Here is a 6,738-nt window from a genome sequence, read left to right as displayed (position 1 = left end):
CAAGTAATCTTTTTAGGTTTGGCCGAAATGCCGTACACTATTGGCAACTCTGTACAAATTTTTAATTTAACTACAAAATCGTACACCCTATGTATAATGCACAGATTAGTGTGATCTAGATTCTAGAAAACTGCAAAAGTGAAGTACGTTTGGATGTTTTACAATAAATCCCGCTCACCCTTTCCCAGGCTAAATGTGTTCCTATTGTTTACACACAGCCTTAAACTACTGCCATGCTCATATATATCTTATAAAACAGTTCAAAGTGACTATCGTCCACACTTTTGATATAATTATTACCATTTTAGTGTAAGAACATTTTAAGCAATGTAGCTTTGCTGATGTGTTAATTTACTCATCCCCCTGATTGTTTTAGTGTGGCTGGCTTCCTACTCGGTGGTGTGCTGCTCTTCGTGTCGTTGTTCGATCCCACTAGAAAACCGGTCATAAAGTTCTTCGACCATGCCTTTGGTGAGAGATCAGTGAGGCGGCGGCGTGAAGATGGGACTGGCCTCGAGTCGCATGTTGCTGCGGCTTTTGACGCCTTCCCCCCTCCCCGCTCAGCTCGTTGTCGCCGTGTGGGGGCTTAGTGGGCGGCTGCCGGAGTGTGATGCTCCTTGGGACAGTCCTCTGTCCTTTTCTAGCCTTGTGCTCCTGCTGCCGTCCTCTCCAATTCTGCTGGGCATCTTTTCCTTTTCCTTCTGTTTCGTTTTTCTCCCCCCTCTTCTCCTATCTGCTTGCCGTTTCCTGCCGACCTTTTGCTCGTTCTGGTTCTTCCCTTGGACTTCTTCTATTTTGACGCCCGGGTGCTTGAGGAGGCATACTCATGCACCCGTAGAACTGCAGTACCCGACGTCGAGAGCGAGGGGAACCTTTTATTGTCAATCCCCACTTCGTCACTGAACCCGATCTCGACGGACTGTCGGTTTCTTAAGGTGGCGTTTGTGGGGCGTATACTCGCGACGCACCCCTAGGAGGCCCCGACAAGATCGGCGATAGCTTCTTGTTGGGTGTCCTGCCTCTAATTGTGGCTCCATGGTGGGTGTGGGGGCACATTCGTGAGTGAATTATTTCTTTCGTCAAGATGATTACCCCTGCTTCGGCTTCTTCTGGTTTACCTTCTCAGGCTCGTGGGGTGGGCGACCAAGCCCCCGAGTCGGTCCGTATTGGAAGGCCGGGCTCTGTAGCCTCCGCTGCATTGGGCCCCGACCTTGCTCCTCCTTTGGCCTCTCTGACTTCTTCCTCTGGCTCCCCTCCCTCCTCTGTGGTTGGGTCGAGCCCCAAGCCCCCAGTGGTGACTACCTCGTCCCCTGGCGTGGCTCCTTCTCTAGTTGTAACTACTGCGCCTTTTAACCCCTCTCTCTCTGGGGGTTCTCACCGCCGTCTTCGTCACGGCCGCCCTCGCTCGATTCCTTCCAGTTCTGCTACCTATCAAGCCTTGTTTGGTCCCGCTTCGTGGGCCAAATATTTTGATCTCCTCCCTCTTGATTCTGCGCCTCCTGACGATTTCTCCCTCCATCGACATCTCATTGATTCCGTGGATGCCTCCATTACTTTCAACCCCACTCGTCTCGGTACACGTGTCGTTGCTGCTCCTTCTCAGGATGCTGCTTCCCGCTTGGCTGCCTTATCCTGCCTTGGCGAGACCCCCGTTCGGGTCTCGAAGAACGTTCAGTTGAATGCCAGTGTTGGCACTATTTTGCTCCCGCCCCATGTTGCGACCGGTGTTCGGGACCTACGCGACTGCCACGACGATATTCGACATATCCTCGCTGCCCAGGGCCATTCTATTCTCCAGGTGGACACGTTTACTCGTCCCCCTCGTGGTAGTCGCCGTCAACCCCTCCGGGTTGTGAAGATTACCTTTGATGGTAGGACCCTTCCACCCTCTGTCATTCTTGCTGGTGCCAGGTGCTCTGTCCAGGAGTACATTCCTTCTCCTCGGCTCTGCAACAAGTGCTGGAGGTTTGGGCATGGTGCCCTCCGCTGCTCCGGGACTGTCTCTCTCTGTCCTTTGTGTGGTGGCGAAGGTCACTCTAAGTCGGAGTGCGCTTCTCCCCAGGCTCGTTGCCTCAACTGCGGTGAGGCCCATCCTACCTTCTCCCGTGCGTGTGTCCATTACAAGCTTGAGGCAGCCGTCCTCAACTTGAAGCACCGGGAGCGTTTATCTTTTCCTGAGGCGAGGCGCCAGGTTCGCCGGCTCCCGCCTTATGCTAATATCTCTTATGCTCGCGTGTTGCGCTCTTCCTCTCCTCGTCCTTCCCGCCTTCCTCAGACTCGCAACCGTTTCCAGGCCTTGGACCCTGATGCGCCCACTGCCCCCTCCTCTGTCCCTTTGGGTTCTCTCCCGAAGGATCCTCCTCCTGGTCCTCTGTCTGGGGTTCCCCTTCCTTCTACCCGGTCTGTCGTGTCTTCTGTGTCTTCTTCCTCGTCCCCCTCCGATCCTCCTTCCCATCCTCTTCCTCCATCTATCGGCTCTCCCCGCCGCCTGTCGGTGCGGGCGGATGTCCATCGCTCTCCTAACGGCCGTCGTGTGTGCTCTCGTTCGGCTTCTCCTGTTGAGACACTGGAATCCGTTGCCCGGTACGTAGTTGCTGGGACACCGGTCTCTTTAAGTCAGAAGCGTAAGCCTGGCTCCTCTCCTTCCTCTTCCCCGGCGGGTAAGAAGGCTTCGCTTTCTTCCTCAGCTCCTCCTTCTGGCTCTGTTGCTCCTTCCCCTCCCGTTTCAGTGCTTGCGCCCCCTGTTCCTGCTATGGAGGTTTCTTTGGCCCCTGCTTCCCTTTCGGTTGCTGCTCTTGCTGGGGTGCGCTCCTCTCTTTCTACTCCCCCTCTTCCTGCTGCTGTCCTTGACTGCTCCTCTCCGTTGTCTCCTCCTCCTCCTCCTCCTCCTCCGGACCCTGCCCGCCCACCTCTGATCTGTTCTCCCGTTTCCTTCCCTCCGTCTTTGCTCAGTTTACCCATGCCCCCTAACCCTGACTTTGCTGACCCTGATCCCGACCCTGATATTCTTTAACGTGCTCTGTTGGTCTTTCGCCTTTGTTTCTTCCTTGTTCTCTGTTTTTGTCCTTTCTCTTCTCGTCGTTGTCCATTCTTCAATGGAACGTTCGAGGTTATTACGCCAATTTCCTCGAACTCCAACTTCTGGTTTCGCGGTTTTCGCCCCTTTGTGTCTGTCTCCAGGAGCCGATGCTTGGTGCTCGTCCTGGTCGTTTTCGTGGCTATTCCTTTCTCTCCCCCCCCCCCAGCCATTGCTGGGGCTTCTAATTCTTCTGCTCTCTTGATTCGGGCTGATGTTCCCTTTGTTCCTTTACTTTTTCCTTCGCCTCTCCATTGTTCTGCTGCTCGTATCTTTGTGGGGAAATGGTACACAGTTTGTTCCATTTATCTCCCCCCGAGTGTCCCGCTCTCTCTTCCTGATTTGAAACACCTCCTAGACTCCTTGCCGGAGCCTGTGCTCCTGCTGGGTGACTTCAATTGTCGTCATTCTCTTTGGGGTGACGTTCTGACGAATACCCGGGGTCGCCTCCTTGAGCCGTTTCTCCTCTCTTCTTCCCTGTCTCTTCTGAATTCTGGTGAGCCCACTCATTTGGACTCTCGAACTCGCACCCTTTCTTGTCTTGATCTTTCTCTCTGCTCTTCTTCTCTTTACTTAGATTTCACATGGCAGGTTCTTGATGACCTCCATGGAAGTGATCATTTCCCCATCCTTGTTTCCTTTTTCTCTTTTCGCCCTTCCCTCTCTTTCCCTAGGTGGCAGTTTGCTAAGGCGGACTGGACCCTATTTTCCCTCAGTGCTACTCTCTCTGACCTCTCCCTTCTGCCCCTCTCTCGCGCTCTCCTCCTTTTTCATGACACTGTCTTCGACGCTGCCCTCCGCTCTATTCCTCGCTCTTCCTCTCGGGGTCCACGGAAGTGCGTTCCCTGGTGGAATGCGGACTGTGCTCGGGCTGTCCGCTGTAAGCGTGCAGCCTGGAAGAAGCACCGCCGTAGGCAGACGACCGATTCTTTTCTTTTCTTTCGGAAAGCGAGTGCGGTGGCCCGTAGGGCCATCCGTACGGCTAAACGTGAATGTTGGGCATCTTATGTCTCGACAATTACGTCCGAAACCCCTCTGGCCCAGATCTGGAAGCGTATCCGCAAGATAGCGGGTAAGTTCGTTCCCGATGTTTCACCGGTCCTTCACCTCCATGATACTCTTGTGGCGGACCCGTTGCAGGTCGCTTCCGAACTGGGTTCCCACTTTTCTTCTGTTAGCTCTGGTCTTCATCTTCCCCAATCTTTCCTTCTTCGTAAACCTGTCCTTGAGTCTCGTCCTTTAGATTTCTGCACTCATCTTCAGCTTCCCTATAATGATCCCTTCTCTCTCTCTGAACTTCGTTCTGCCCTGGCCCTCTGCGGTTCTACGGCGGCGGGCTCCGATGGTATTCATTATGAGATGCTTCGCCATCTCCCTCCGAGCACGTCTCAGTATTTACTGAGTCTGTATAATCGGATCTGGGAGTCGTCGTCAGTCCCTGAGGACTGGCTCGATGCCGTTGTCCTCCCTGTTCGCAAACCGGGGTCTCTGGGTACTTCCCCTAAGGACTTTCGCCCTATTGCTCTCACAAGTTGTGTCTGCAAACTCTTTGAACGTATGGTTAACGTTCGTCTGATGTGGTTCCTGGAACACCATCACCTCCTCTCCCCTTCTCAATTTGGTTTCCGCAAGTGCCGCAGCACGACAGATGTCCTGGTGAACTTGGAGGTCTATATTCGTACTGCTTTTGCTGCGAAGACCTCCGTTGTTGCCGTCCTTTTTGACCTAGAAAAGGCTTACGACACCACTTGGCGTTATCATATCCTATCTCAACTTCATTCTTTTGGCCTTCGTGGTCATCTCCCTCTCTTTCTCCGCAGCTTCCTCTCTCGTCGTTCCTTTCGGGTGCGCCTTGGTACCGCTCTGTCTCCCTCTTTTCAGCAATACGAAGGTGTGCCCCAGGGTAGTGTTCTGAGCACTACTCTTTTTCTGGTTGCCCTCAATGGTCGTCTTTCCTCTCTTCCTTCTGGTGTCTTCTCCGCTCTCTATGTCGATGATCTTACCCTTTGTTGTCAGGGTGATGATTCGCCTCTCCTTCAACGCCGGCTTCAACTTGCGATTGATGCCGTGTCGTCTTGGGCCACAGGTCATGGCTTCAAGTTCTCTACTTCTAAGACTTGTGCCATGACTTTTACGCGGAAACGGGTTGTTCTTCGTCCCTCTTTGTCACTTTATGGTCATCCCCTTGCATACAAAGATTCCGCGAAGCTTTTGGGGTTATTCCTTGACACTCGTTTGTCTTGGTCTCCCCATATCTCTTACCTCCGTGTTGAGTGCTCTAAGTCCCTTACCCTCCTTCGGGTCTTGTCCCATACTTCTTGGGGGGCAGATAGGCGCACTCTCCTTGCTTTACATTCCTCTCTCGTCCTGTCTAAGCTCGATTATGGTTGCCCTGCTTACTCGTCTGCTTCTCCTTCTACTCTTCGCCGTCTTGATGCTTTGCACCATACTGGGTTGCGCCTCAGTTCTGGTGCCTTTCGTTCGACTCCCGTCCTTAGCTTGTATGTTGACACTGGCTTCCTGTCTCTCCAGGACCGCCGTGATCGCTACTGTCTTCGCTATCTTGCGCGGTCCTTGCAACATCCTTCCTCTCGCCTCTGTCGTGCTTTAACTTTTACCCCTCCTGCGGTTCCTGTTCCTCTTCACCACCTCCCTCTTTCTGTCCGGTTATCTCGCCTCCAGGATTCTCTTTCCATTCGTATTTCTGATGTTTCTCCTCGTGTTGTTCCTTCTTTGCCCCCGTGGAGGGTCCCTCTTCCGCGGTTTTGTACATCCTTGACTCGTATCACTAAAGCTTTTACCCCTCCTACAGTTCTAAAACGCCTTTTCCTCGAGCACTTTTCTTCTCACTCCCGCTCCGTTTCTGTCTTCACCGATGGGTCTAAGTCAGCGGACGGTGTTGGCTACTCTGTTGTTTTTCCTGATCGCACTTATATGTGTCGCTTGCCTCCGGAGACTAGCATCTTTACAGCAGAACTTTATGCTATTCTCTATGCTCTTCGTCTCCTGCTTTCTCGTTGTCAGTCTTCCTTTGTGGTTGTTGTTGACTCTCGTAGTGCCCTCATGGCTCTCGGGTGCTTTAATCCAGTTCATCCGGTAGTTGTCGAGATCCAGCATTGGCTGTTTCTCGTTCACAGTAAATTTAAGTCGGTTGAGTTTTGTTGGGTTCCCAGCCATATTGGCGTGTCTTTAAATGAGCGTGCGGATGCTGCCGCTAAGGAAGCTGTCCGCTCTTGTCCCGTCTCTCGTAAAGGCATTCCGTATTCCGACTTTTACCCGGTTATCCATTCCTCAGTCCTTACCCGTTGGCAGGCTTCTTGGTTGTCTGTTACTGGTAACAAGCTACGTACTCTTAAATGTTGTGTTTCCTCGTGGCCGTCCTCCTTCCACCGTAACCGGCGGTGGGAAACAGCTCTGGCGAGGTTGCGTATTGGCCATACTCGCTTAACCCATGGTCACTTGATGGAGCGCCGCCCTGCTCCTTATTGTCCTAGTTGCATTGTCCCTCTTACGGTCGTGCATGTCCTTCTTGAATGTCCTGACTTCCAGGACGAGCGTGTGTCTTGCTTTCCGACCGCCCCTCGCGGTCACCTGTCCCTCGATAGAATTCTTGGTGACTCGGATACTTTTGATATCGTTCGCCTTATGCGTTTTTGTTCTCG

The sequence above is a fragment of the Procambarus clarkii genome, chromosome 11 (assembly GCF_040958095.1).
Source record: "Procambarus clarkii isolate CNS0578487 chromosome 11, FALCON_Pclarkii_2.0, whole genome shotgun sequence".
In the NCBI taxonomy this organism is placed as follows: domain Eukaryota; kingdom Metazoa; phylum Arthropoda; class Malacostraca; order Decapoda; family Cambaridae; genus Procambarus; species Procambarus clarkii.
The sequence above is the reverse complement of the archived record's forward strand: the minus strand, read 5'-3'. Positions refer to the sequence as shown.